Below are 14,342 nucleotides of genomic sequence, written 5' to 3' on the forward strand. Positions count from 1 at the left end.
ACGTTGACCTCTGTTACAATTCCACGAGGTTATTCTCCACTTCTTCAAATTTCTGAATGTCATCAACTTCGCAAGTTCGAGGATGCTAACAAGTACAATTACGCTCCTATTTCATATTATGAATACTGCCTGAATATTGTCTATTTACTGAATATCGTGATAGCTGCGCTATAAGAGCAAATCCATGTTCGGTTCTGGTGGACGGACTCAAAAACTGTGCTAAAGTGGCTTCATATGGACCTTATAAAGTTTAAGCAGTATGGTATGCGAGGTGAAGGGGAAGTGCTCGAGCCGACCAATTCCACCAATTCGCGTTGAGTTAACTAAAAATTGAACGCTACTGACATGACGACGAAATTCAGGCAACAAAGTTCTGACTCCTGGCTGTATGGGCCGAAATTCTTATCACTCAATCAAATTGTGAGGTCCTTGGACCAGTGGAGCACACTGAGTTGCAATACTGCACCCTGCATACAACGTATACATGTTTATACATATATAATTCATCAAGGAATAAAAACGTATATATAACGAAGAGCATTACTCCGGTAAAAACATTGAAAGTGACAGCAAAGTAATATCTTTAAATACTCAGAAAGTTTGGCAAACTTTGAGCGACCTTTTATCTACGTTGGTATAAATTTGTTAGGACCAATTTATGTTGCAATTGGAAGACGCCGAAAAAAAGGTGGGGCGTAATCTTTACCTGTTTCATTCTGCTAGCGGTGCGCTTTGAAGTCGCACATAGTTTAGCCGTTAACTCTAGCATTATTCAAAATTTCATGGCAAGGGGCGAGGTCTACACAGATAATGGTACACATTTCAAAGCAGCAGTAAAGGCTCTATGTGCAGACTCTAATAGCTTTCAAAAATGGAGAACAAGTTGCGAAGATGTCGTTTCGCGATTCAACCCACCAGGGGCTCCAAATAGGGGCGGGGTCTGGGAAAGATTGGTCCATTCGGTTAAATCCGTGGTTAATGATATCTGTCCTTCATCCAAATTCACAGATTAAATGCTCAAAACTTCCTTATGTGAAGTTGTACTTATAATCAATTCTCGACCTTTCACCGTCACATTTGTATCCTTCGACAGCGCAAATGACGATGCACTCACTTCGACCCACCCGGCGCCGCCGACGGACGTAAGCCAGTTTTCAACAAAAAACTTAATTTACAACAACAATAGTACGCAGTTTAGGAGTTCGCTAACAAGTTTTGGCAACGATGGCTGCAGGGATATACTCCAATCCTCCAATGTAGGGAAAAATGGTTTAGCAAACGTGCACCAGTTGCAGTTGGAGACGTCGCTGTTGCCAGTTGTGTCTAATACACTGATTATTGTAAATAGGCTGATACCGTCGTTCGATAATACGCGCATAATTAAGCGCAGTGTAATTGACACCCAACGAAAATACGTAACCAAAACACAATTCGTGTGAAGCACATTGTCAGCAATATACGAATAAGAAATAAGACTTTTAGTGCGATAAGAATAAGAAAATTTTGGTCTGTTTGATCGCGCACGCGATATATTTAAGGTTCCGTTCGTAAAAGTTTACGCAAATGGGGAGAGCCTTTGATCGCCATCCACCTGGGAGTGAGCGGTACAATTCTTCTACGTACGGTTCAAGCAGTTCACAACTTCCGGGCTTCCCCAAGTATCTTCTGGGAAGCTTTCGCAAACCCGGTTGAGAACAAGCTAAAGTGGGAAGGCGAAACAGATATGATATCATGTGAGGTTTCAGACAGGGTGACTCAGTGCCGTATGACTTTTGTAATTTGATGTTGGTAGCCCACCATTTCGCCTATCAGCCAAGGGACTAGCAGTGCTTCCAAGTACTCCAACGAGCACGCTTTCACATAAAATCAGGGAGCTTCATATTTTGTTATCTATGGTCTGAACAACGATTGATTGAATGAGCGTAAGGATATGTGTGAAATGAGTAAGAAAAACTCTGCTGCTGAATACCCTATGACGTGGTAGCCGTAGTTAGGTTGGGTTGGTATTGTTGCCCAGCGACTGGGCACACTTGGTCGAAGAAAGATTCTTCCTTTGTGATATCATAATTAAGGGGGTGTGGTGAGAGAGAAAGACCGATGGGATGCAGGGAGAGGGCGGGGTAAAGTGGTGCTGGGATGCTTAGGAGCGTGCGGATTACGAACGATTACTTTGCTTGCGTCAACCGCTTTACGCTGCTGATGAAATTCATCAGCTTTTTAATGTCAACGCCAGCTATATAAGCTGGCGTGGCAAAGAAGTCGGAGCCGATATGCCTGGATCTTAGCCCCGCCAGAGCAGGGCAGCTAAGGAGAAGGTGCTGAGCTGATTCCACCTCATCCTCCATACATCCAGCGCAAAAAGGACTCGAGGAGATTCCAAGTCTCACAGCATGCATTCCTCGCGCATTGTGTCCTGTGAGAGAACGACATTTTGTCAGCCTCAGGAGCTCGCCCGAGCGCCTCCAGTCCACACGGCCAGAAGGATTTCGCGACCTTACACGTTTGTGTACTTGCCCAGCGCTCGCTGAGTTGGTGCGATGCCCATCTTTCCAGGAGCAGACCGCAGGTAGTCAGGGGGATCCCAATTCTCTCCCTTCGCGGGGAAATCTCCCCACATGCCCCTTGTCTGGCCAGCTCATCCGCCTCACAGTTTCCCGCAATGTCGCTGTGACCAGGAACCCAGATGAGACTGATGTCAAAGAATTCAGACGCAGTCGAAAGCGAGGTCAAGCATTCCTTGACCAATTCCGAATGCACCGTCATAGACCTGCGGGCCCTTATTGCCGCTTGGCTGTCGGAATAAATATTTACTTTCTTGACTGTTAGTACGCATTTGAGCAGCCAATCAGCTGCCTCCTTGATTGCGGCTACCTCTGCCTGAAACACACTGCAGTGGTCCGGTAACCTGAATTTGAGTCTGATGGGGAGCTCCTCGCAAAAGGCTCCTCCGCCAACCTTTCCTTCCAACTTCCGTGAATAAGTTCACCAGGCTCTGCCCACAAGTGTAAACCTCCGTCCACTCTTCCCTTGACGGAATATAAGTGGATAAGGTTCCGGTTGGACTAAACGGGGGTATACACTGATCCGTTGACAGAGGGTTGAACTCGAAGTTTCTTAGGATACTTGAGTGCCCATAAGGGAGGTTGAGCTTATAGCTCCAGCCTCTCAGTCTGATTATTGTACGTGTAGCGGCAAATCTGCCTGCGATGTCTACGGGCACCACATTTAACATTGCGTTGAGCGCCAGAGTAGGAGTCGTTCGAAGCGCCCCACTGATTCCAATGAGTGCCGACCTCTGAACTCTCTCCAGCTTATGCAAAAATGTCGTCTTCTCTAGTGAGTTCCACCAGACTACGACTCCATATAACAAGATAGATTTTACAGTAGTATTATATAGCCAGAAAAGAACTCTAGGCGAAAGGCCCTACCTTTTGCCAATTGCGCCCTTGCACCCATACAAGGCGATTGTTGCGTTCCTCATTCTTTCCTCAATATTGGGCCTCCCTTCCATCTTTGCTGTCAAGGATAATACCTAGGTACTTCACCTTGTCAGAAAGCATCAGAGGAGGGCCCCCTAGTGAGCTCTGGGTATTTTATGTTTCCTCGTAAATAGGACGAGCTCCGTCTTAAGAAGATTCACCAACAGGCCTCAATTCGTTGCTCATCTAACAACTACGTTCAGATCCGCGTAGACAGCCACCCTGCAGCCCCCTTTCACCAGCTCCTCCAGCAAGTCATTTACGACAACAACCCAGAGGAAAGGAGAGAACACCACCTTGCGGAGTGCCCCTACTCACCGCGACAGTTCTGTCGCCAAGCATTTTATAGGTAATCTGATCAGGTCGGTTTCGACCCCCAGTTTACCCAGAGACCTGGTGATTGCCTCAGGGAGGACGTTGTGAAAAGTCCTCTCGATGTCGAGGAAGGCGCCCACCGCAAGCTCCTTCTGAGAAAGAGACTCCTCAATCTCTTTCACAACTGTGTGCAGTGCAGATTCCACCGATCGTAGTTACTTTCACAAATTCGGATGGCTAAAACTTGCAATCTATCATCCCTGCGTGTGAAACAAAATTCGCATACAACTCGCGGTTTTATGTAGTACATCTACGTTCTATCAATGTTTCTACTTTTTTATTTCTCACAGTTGAGCACATAAGCGGCATTGACTGCCGAACAGTTCTACTCATTCAACATTATAGTTTCGATAAGTTTGGCATACAATTTTTTCATTTGAAACATTGATATTGTCATAATCGGCCTTAACAACCACGCTGTTAGTTCTACCTTTTCTAACATGGATAAAAAAGTAAAAAAAGTGGGTGTGGTGGTGAACGGAGACAGAACGAAGTACCTTCAGTCATCAAACAATCGGCGCACTCGCATATCGTCACCCATGTCATTGTTAACTTTATGATTTTGTAGTAGTAAGAGAACTCGTTTGCTTAGGAACTAAAGGGTTTTCCAATAACAGGTGTTATCTATCGCCATCTAGAGATGATTAACGATTTTTTATGTCCGGAATCGGATGGTATTGATCTGGACAACGTTTATTTTTAACAAGACGGCGCGACGTGCCACACACGCAACGAAACCATTGATCTCTTACGGGGAAAGTTTCCGGACCGTGTTATCTCTCGAAGAGGTGATCACAATTGGTCACCAAGATTTTGTGATTTAACACCTTGTGACTTTTTTCTTTGAGGCCACGTGTAAGAGAATGTCTATGCCAACAGCCCATGGTCGATTCAAAACCTCAAAGATGGAATTCGTGAGGTTATCGAGGGCATGGGGCAGCCACTTTGCAATTCGGTTATGGAAAATTTCATGCAAAGGATATTGTCCTGTAAGCGTGGTGGTGGTGGTCATTTTCCTGATGTAATTTTCCACTATTAATGACATACCTTCCCCTTTATAATGAAATAAACATCCGATCATTTATATTAAAAAATAGCATTTTTCTTTGAATATCAAAATAACACCTCTTATTGGAAAACCCTTTTGCATTAACACTGATAATAATGTCAGCCTTAAAATCCAACGGTAAATCTCTCTTGCCAACAAGTGCTACTTTAGTAAAGTGATAAATTAATTTATTAAAGTCCTTCCTCCATGAACAAAACTAAGACTTTATGAGTTAGAGTAATAAGGTTAATAACGGCACGTTCGCACTAATTTCTGCTCGCACTTTTAAAATAAAAATCACAGCTGCTGTCTAAATGCTCTGCTTATATGCAGCGCACTCTCATTACCGCTCGAAATTTCACCTGAACCCAACCCCGTGGTGTCAAAAAAATCAGTTGGTAGTTTGGCTGCTACTGAGCTTATGCGACTAATGCATGTTTTATCGGACGAGAAGCTGCAGAACATTGCTACAAAAAGTGATCTTTCTGCGGTTACGACGAAGTTGCGAAACGAGTAAATGAATTAACTGAAGAAAACAAAGCGCTTAAAGAAGAAATATGCCAAATTAAAAAGGAGAAGGATATTGGTCGGGCTGAATTCCAAAGAGGAGTGGAGAAGAGTTCTTCGCCTCTAACTTCAATCACGAAACTGTTCTTTGAAAAATTTGGCATTGGAGCAGCAGCTATTTCTAATGTGAATGTGCTTTACGAGAAGGATGCGAGGCGAGCCAGCAAAGTGGAGTTCTCATCAGAAACTACAGTGAAGGAGGTTTTCAGGAACATTCGTAAGCTTTCGGATTTAAATATATCTGTCGACAACGATTTAAGCAGTGATAAAAGATTGGAGAAGCAAGTTTCCTTTCATCTTAAACACACTTTATTAGCAGCAAATCCAAAGCACAAAATTCAAATATTAGGGAAAAACTGAAAATAGGCAACAACTGGTTCAAATGGGGCAACGATGTAAAATTAATTTGTGGCAAAAAATTAAGGGTTAAAGTTCTAAATTTAGATGAAAACAATCTGGTAAGTTTAGATATCAACCTAATAAGTACTTTAGCCAAAATTAGAGCGAAAAATCCTAAATAAGAAAACTAAGTAGTTTTCATATGAGCTCAAAAGATTCTAATGAAAATATAATGTACGAGGTGTGTTCAAAAAGTATCGTGAATTTTGAGTTTTTTTCAAAAATTAAATATTTCTTCATTAATATATATTTGTCCCTTAAAAGTAGTCCCCATGAGATATTATGCACTTGTGCCAACATTTTTTCCAATCTTCGAAGCACTTAAAAAGATCAATTTTTTATCTTGTTCAGCTCCTCCTTCTATGACGTCTTTATCTCGTCTATCGTAGCGTAGCGTCGTCCTTTCATGGGCCTCTTCAGTTTCGGGAGCAATAAAAAGTCACAGGGGGCCAGATCTGGGGAATACGGTAGCGCAAAAGCAACGATGTGTGAGCAGAGGCGTTATCCTGACGCAAGAGCCAATTTTTGTTCTTCCACAAATCCGGGCGTTTCTGGCGGATCTCTTCGCGCAAACTGCACATTAATTGCAGATAATATTCCTTATTGGCCGGTTTACCCTGTGACAAGAACTCATAATGCACAACGCCGCTGCAGTCGAAGAAAACGGTAAGCAAACCTTGTACATTCGACCGAACTTGGTGCGCTTTTTTCGTTCTTGGTTCGTGCGGCAGCTTCCATTGAGATGATTGAGCTTTCGTTTCCACGTCATAACCACAAACCCACGATTCGTCACTAGTTATGACGCTCTGGAGCAAATTTGGGTCGTCGCGGGCAGAATCCAACATTGGCTCCTTAAACCATCTGAAACCATCACTGGCGATCGTTACCGACTGCAGCTAATGCTTTTGAATGGAGCTTTCAAAGGTAAGCGGCAGGAATGGGACGGTGGACATGACAAACTAATTTCTGCATGAAAACGCCAGGCCACACATTGCTAAATCGGTCCAGAAATATTTAGAGGGACTGTATTTTGAAATCTTGCTCGTCGTATTTCCTAGGCATTGCACCTTCGGATTACCATCTGTTCCGATCAACGCACTCAGCCTTTATTGGACAGCAGTTCACTTTTTACGAGAGCATCGCCAACTGGCTCAATGAATGGATTAATTTAAAAGAACTCGAATTTTTCGTCATAGGAATCCTTATGCTGGAGTAAAGTTCTAACTCCCATACTTCAAATAATATCATGTTTTGTCTAAATAATTCGTAACTTTGGCTAAGAAAGGATGGAAACTTATTCCCATACCCAATAAAAGAAAACAACTATTGGTAACAAAAGAGCATATATATATATACATATATAATTGGCGCGTACACCCTTTTTGGCTGTTTGGCCGAGCTCCTCCTCCTATTTGTGGTGTGCGTCTTAATGTTGTTCCACAAATGGTAGGACCTACAGTTTCAAGCCGACTCCGAACGGCAGATATTTTTTATGAGGAGCTTTTTCATGGCGGAGAGCTTGGCCACCTCTAATTGTTATTAATGTTTCAAATTAAAAAAAAAATTGCATGCCCAATTTGGTGCAACTATAAAAAAAGTTCTTTGTCAGATTATAAATAATGGTTCCTATAGAACAGTGGTCGCCAACCCGTCGATCGCGAGCTACCGGTAGCTCTCAAAGGCAATTATGGTAGCTCGCGCTGCTCACGTTGCAAAAAATCCAAAAGTCTGAAAATCATACCAGTATTAGCAAATTTCAGAAATTTTCATAATAAATAGATAAACAGCGGCAACTCTGCGGTAAGCGATTTCGCGCCGACAAACACGACGCGAAGTCGCGTCTCCGTTCTAGGATCGGCTGGAACCGATTAGCGTGTTCGAGAATTTTTTGGCTTTATATGTACGCAATGCACGTCGACATTGCGCTCAGTTTAATACTGAACGGCATTATCAACGTTCTGCGTGCAGCGGTTGGGTTAGAGTTCGAAACATTATGGCGAGCAGTAGTAAGAAGGCGAAGATATACCATTTCCATTCGGAATGGGAAGAACAATACTTCTTCACAGAAGTTAAAGGCAAAAGTGTTTGTTTGTTATGTAATACATCTGTGTCAGTTCCTAAAAAAGGAAATATTGAGAGGCATCATAAAACTGTACATTCGAATTTTGAGAAGGCATTCCCGTTAAATTCTGCCACCAGAAAGGAAAAACTGAAACATTTAAAAATCCAGTTAATTGGACAACAGTCAATATTTTTGAAAACAATCGACAAAAATAAGGCTGCAACTGAAGCATCTTATCGTGTTTCCCAGATAATTGCACAAAAGGGAAATCCTTATGAAGACGGGGAAATCATAAAACAAGCATTTTTGGAAGCTGCAGATTCTTTATTCGCCAACTTTAGAAATAAAGACGAAATAGTGTCTGCTATAAAATCTATGCAACTTTCTGCTAATACAGTGATGAGGCGAGTAGAAGTAATGAGCAATGATATTTTTTTACAGTTAAGAAGTAACTTAGATAACTGTATTTATTTTTCACTGCAACTGGATGAATCAACAGATGTAGTTGACACCTCACAGATGGCCATATTTGTCAGGATGGCTTTTAGTGATTTTACAATTAAAGAAGATCTTTTCAAGTTTATTCCACTCAAAGGACATACTACTGGGCTAGAGCTGTTTTCTCATTTACAAAATCTCATCTCTTCTCAGAAAATTCCAATATCAAAAATGGTAGGCCTGACAACTGACGGTGCTCCCGCTATGGTGGGTTGTGATAAGAGGCTCGTGGCGCTATGTCATAAGGATGAAAGTTTTCCACAATTTCTTAGTTACCACTGTATTATACATCAGCAAGCATTATGTGGAAATTTTCTAAACTTGAACAACGTTATGAAACTGGTGGTGAAAATTGTGAACAAGATTAGAGCTCAAGCGTTACAAAGAAGATTATTTAAAGCCTTGGCTGATGAAATTGACTGTCAATACGGAGAGCTACTTCTTCCCTCTGAAGTGCGATGGTTAAGCAGAGGACGAGTGCTCAAACGTTTCAATGATGTCCTGCCTGCTATACTCCAATTTTTCAAAGAACGCGATGAACCGATTCCTGAACTGGAAAATTCGACTTCGCTCAGAGATTTTGGTTTTCTTGTGGACATTACAGAGAAATTAAATGAGCTTAACTTGCAGCTTCAAGGCAGGGATAAAGAATTAGCGGAAATGATTTCTGATATAAATACATTTATTACAAAACTTGAATTTTGGGAACAAAACCTAAAAAACCGCGATACTAAGCATTTTCCTATTCTTTCCGAAAAGATAACCAAAAATCTATTAGAGCCCTATGACAGTAAATATCATATGGAAATAGTTTCTAACTTGAAGAAAAACTTTAAAAATCGTTTCAAGGATTTCAGCAAAATTGCTTTAGTGACGCAATTTGTTGTTTCACGCTTCATGGACATTGATATACAACAGTTTGCAACTTGTGTTATGAACAACTTTGGCGAAGACATTGCTGTGACAAAAATGGAACTGATTGCTTTTCAAAGTGACTTGACTTTAAAATCTTTAGGTTCAAATACAAAATGTAGGTATATGGACTTTAGTAAGTAAAGATAAGTATTCAGTTTTATGTCGTGTTGCGTTGAAAGTGAAACCGTTATTCAGTTCAACTTATTTGTGTGAATCTTCTTTTTCCAATATGAAATTTATTAAAAATAAATACCGCAATCGGCTTACAGATATACATTTGGATAACTGTATTCGAATGACTGTATCAAATTATACTGCAAATATTAAAAAAATTATCGATGAGTCAGAATGTCAACCTTCTCATTAAATATGCTCTTTTTATATGTCCATAATTTATTTATATAATAATATACAATACTATTACTGTTTTGTTGTTTTTTTAAGTCGCTTGTGATTTGCTATTATGACTACAAAAAATTTTGTTACGATTGATAGGTGTGAACATGGATGTAGTTATGCATAAGTATAAGCACTATAAGTCATAAGTTTATTACATAGCGTTTTTCAATAGGTGCGCTTCAACTTTTTTCCGATAGGGAGGGCGAAAGACGCAATATTTTTTTATTTTTCGCTTGTCATTTGTAAACTTCATTCGTATACATTTCATCATGGAACGCTACACACTTGAGCAACGCTTGCAAATCATTGAATTTTATTATAAAAATGCGTGTTCTGTTAAGAAAGTTTAAAGTCGAAAAATCATCTTCAGTGATGAAGATCACTTTTGGCTCAATGGCTTTGTCAACAAGCAAAATATGCGTTACTGGGCAGAAAGCAATCCACACGTGATTCATGAGGCACCGTTGCATCACGAAAAAATCACTGTTTGGTGCGGTTTACATGCCGGCGGCGTAATTGGCCCATATTTTTTCGTTGACGTGAACAATCGCCACGTTACTGTGAATGGAAATCGATACCGCGACATGATAAACGATTATTTTTGGACGCAATTGAATGGTATGGACTTAGACGACATGTGGTTTCAACAGGACGGAGCCACACAGCACACGCTATAATTGATTTGTTGAAGAGTAAGTTCGATGAGCGCATTATTTCCAGAAATGGACCGGTCGAATGGCCGCTGCGCTCGTGTGATTTGACGCCTCTAGACTATTTTCTTTGGGGTTATGTGAAGTCATTGGTCTACAGTAACAAGCCGGCGACGATTTGTGAGCTCAGAGCCAATATTGAACGCGAAATTGCTGGAATTTCGGCCGATTTATGCAAAAGAGTGGTCGAAAATTGGGTTCAACGATTGGACTTCGTAAAACGTGCACGCGGTGGTCATGCAAAAGAAATCGAATTTCATACTTAAATGTATATGTTCAAACTCGATAATAAAAAAAAAATTAGTTAAAAAAGTCAAACCGTTTGTGTTTTATTCAAAAAAAAAGTTGAAGCGCTCTTACTTAAAAACGCTTTATATAGAACGTATATTAGTAAAATAAATACATGTATTGTATGTCGAATATAACTGTGTATTATTTAATTTACGTTGGCTTGTGCAAGTAGCTCGCTGTTTATTTCAAAATCTTGAAAGTAGCTCAACACATTGAAAAGGTTAGCGACCACTGCTATAGAATAACTACCATCGAAGCTCTTAATTATCGCTCTATTATAAAATTGCTAACTGACGAAAATATTCCTTGTTTCAGTTATGAAGACAAACAAAACGTAAATGATATAAAAACTTAAAGTCTAAAAGCAGTTAGTGCAATTTTCTGTTCACATCTGATCCATCTGATCAATCATTTGACTACTGATTGCCACAACGCGCGAGAATTGTGTAAAGCTATGCAACGTGCAGGCTGTAAACCGACTTACTGACCATCCGGATTTCTTTGATTTTTTTCGTCTACAAAAACATTCAGATCGCCCATCTCTCTGCTACTGAAGGTTTTGACTTCAGCTCGGATCATTCACTGGTACACCTGATAATATATCAAGATGCAACACAAAACCAAAGAGCAACAAAGCTATTCAATGCTCTCACCGACCGGGAATATTTTCAACTTCATCTGGAGCAACTTGACAAATATAACTACATCGCTACTAGCGATGATATTATCAGAAACCAGAAACACGGTGACTAAGGAAATGCTTGCAGCAAACCAGACCTGCATAAATTAAACTTACAAAATACAGTTATACACGGCGATCGAGCTATTTAAAAATGATACATTCCATCGATTTCTGTCTGTGCTCACGGCTGATAAAAAAACAGAATATTCCTTGTGGAAAGCGACTAAATTTTTCAATAGACCAATTCAACACAACGCTTCTGTAGAAATTGACGAGAAAAACTGGGAATATCTGTTACCAGTAATGTTGAAGCTTTTTGAAAAAAAACTTTTAAAACGTCTACAACCAGTCACGTCTGATTCGCATTCACCAATTTGATTTCAGAAAAAATCATCCAACGCCCGATAAAATACACAGAGTTATAAGCACCATACAAAGCGCTATGGAAAAGAAAAGAAAAAAGTGTGTTCAACCGTTCTTCTTGATGTATCGCAAACTTTCGACAACGTATGGCATGAAGGGCTCCTCCAAAAGCTCAAGTCCATACTGCCAACACAATACAGCGAAATGCTCTCGTCATATCTTAATGATAGGTACTTTGCATAAAACACGAAAATGCATATGCGTCTTTAAAAAATAGAATCGCAGGCATTCCGCAAGGAACCTTTTTTGGTTTTCTGCTATATCTCCTCTATACCCACGATCTACCGTTGGAAAATCAGCAAATAACTGCAACATTTACGGATGACATTGCTATACTTGCAGTCGATAACACTATCGAAAACTCAACGAATAAGCTACAAGAACCTGTTAACTCTATTAATCCATGGGCTAACAAATGGAGAATAAAGCTAAAAAAGCAAGTCACTAAATATTGTCTCAATCTTCTTCATTGGTAGGCGCTCAAGCTTATCAATAAGCAACAAATTACTTATTTACAAACAAATACTAAGAGCAATTTGGACTTACGGTATACGATACCTCTATCCAAGGTTTGCAAAGCAAAATCTTGCGAGCATAGTAAACGCGCCATACTACTATACATACTTTATATCATCGTGATTTTGGCATACCAACTGTGACTGAAGTAATGAAGCAATTTGCCATAGCTGAATTCGGCTGAATTCGATTTAAACGCACAATGGTAGCATGGAGAGCGCGGAGCGATTATATTGCAAAATGTTATCTTAAAACAAGTTGAATTATCAAATGAAAATCATATTCGCAATATCTCAGCGATACAGCATTAGCAATTCCCTCAAATACATTGCCTTTTGTATGTCGTTTGACTATAGTGTCTTCTAGTGAGTGGAATATTATAGCCACTAGTCGGCCTTCGTAGCGCAAGTGAGATGTTCCGCAGTTGTTATTATTGTACCAGTATACCACATCATGCTAGGTATGGTAAAGTCACTGGTCGTCATTGTCTGCCCCTTTTTAGCATAGGCCCAAGAAATATGCAGTTTCGACGGGGTCGGTCTAAAAGGAAAGGAGTGTTGGATGAGTAGGGCGGAGCAGTCAATGCCGCTTATGTGCTCAACTGTGAGAAATAAAAAAGTAGAAACATTGATAGAACGTATATTTACTACATAAAACTGCGAGTTGTATGTGAATTTTGCTTCCCACGCAGGGATGATAGATTGCAAGTTTTGGGGATCCGAATTTGTCATGTCATAGGGTATTGAGCAGCAGAATTTTTCCATAGATCATAGACAATAAGATGCGAACCTCTTTCATTTTGAGTGTGAGCTCGTTTCAAAACTTGGTAGCATTCACACATTATGGGCTGATGAACAGCTGATAGGCGAAATGGCAGCCTGCCAGAAAAAACGCGCCGAAAATAAGCAAATAACTGCACGAAAACAGTTCGTTTTAGCTTAATGGAAAAATGCCGCGATTGAAATATTTATAATTATTTGTCTTAAAGTTAATTCAATTGAAACATAAAATCTAAATTGAAGTGAGTTTTTAAAATTTTTCAAAGCCTCTTATATCATTCTACTTCTACTTTTAATAAGTCTTGTGTACATATGCATATGAATACGTTTTACTCGAACATACATGGAATTTTATTGAAAAGTGTGTTCATGTCTGTAAATTTGTATATACGTAAATATTTTATGGGTGAAAAGCGTAGGTAAGGGAAATGATTTTCAGTTTTAGATATTTTTCAAAGATTAAAGGTTATCTGCTTTAACTTTTTTTGTTCGTTGTTTCAGCATTTTTGTTGTTACCCACTTTTTGTGTTCTATTAAAAAATCGCAATACTTTATGTAATATATTTATTTACAACTTGTGCTTTTTGTACTCATTGCTTTATTATTATTATATTAGTTTTGTATTTAAATTTTGAATAATTCATTTACATATACATTTTTCAAATGTTTGCTTATTTATGTGCATATTTCATATGCATTGTGCTTATTTTTATTATATGTAGGTGTATACGGGTGATATAAGGCTACTGGTCAACCGCACACTAAATACTAACCTCAATAGTGGTGTGGAAACTAAAAATTCCCAAGTTTTGTTTAAAAAACACATATTCAATGTTCCTTCCGGTGTGGTATTATTGACGAATGTTATAAAAAATTCACATTTTTCGGCGCTCTCACGAGAAACAGAGTTTCGCATCTAGTCATCTATGTCATAGATGGCAATATGTGAAACTCTCTCATTTTATGCGAGAGTGCTCCCTGGAACTCGTTTGAGTACTTGGCAACGCTGCTAATCCCATGGCTAATGAACAGATGATAGACAGAATGGGGAGCTGCCAAAAATAAGGCGTCAAAAATAACTCAGAAAAACAATTCGTTTTTACGTTAATGGAAAGGTATCGCGTTTTACATATTTATAAATTTTATTTAAAAAAAAATTCAATTCAAATGATATAATTTAAATAAAAATTTGTTTTTAG

Source organism: Anastrepha ludens, chromosome X (genome assembly GCF_028408465.1).
Source record: "Anastrepha ludens isolate Willacy chromosome X, idAnaLude1.1, whole genome shotgun sequence".
NCBI lineage: Eukaryota > Metazoa > Arthropoda > Insecta > Diptera > Tephritidae > Anastrepha > Anastrepha ludens.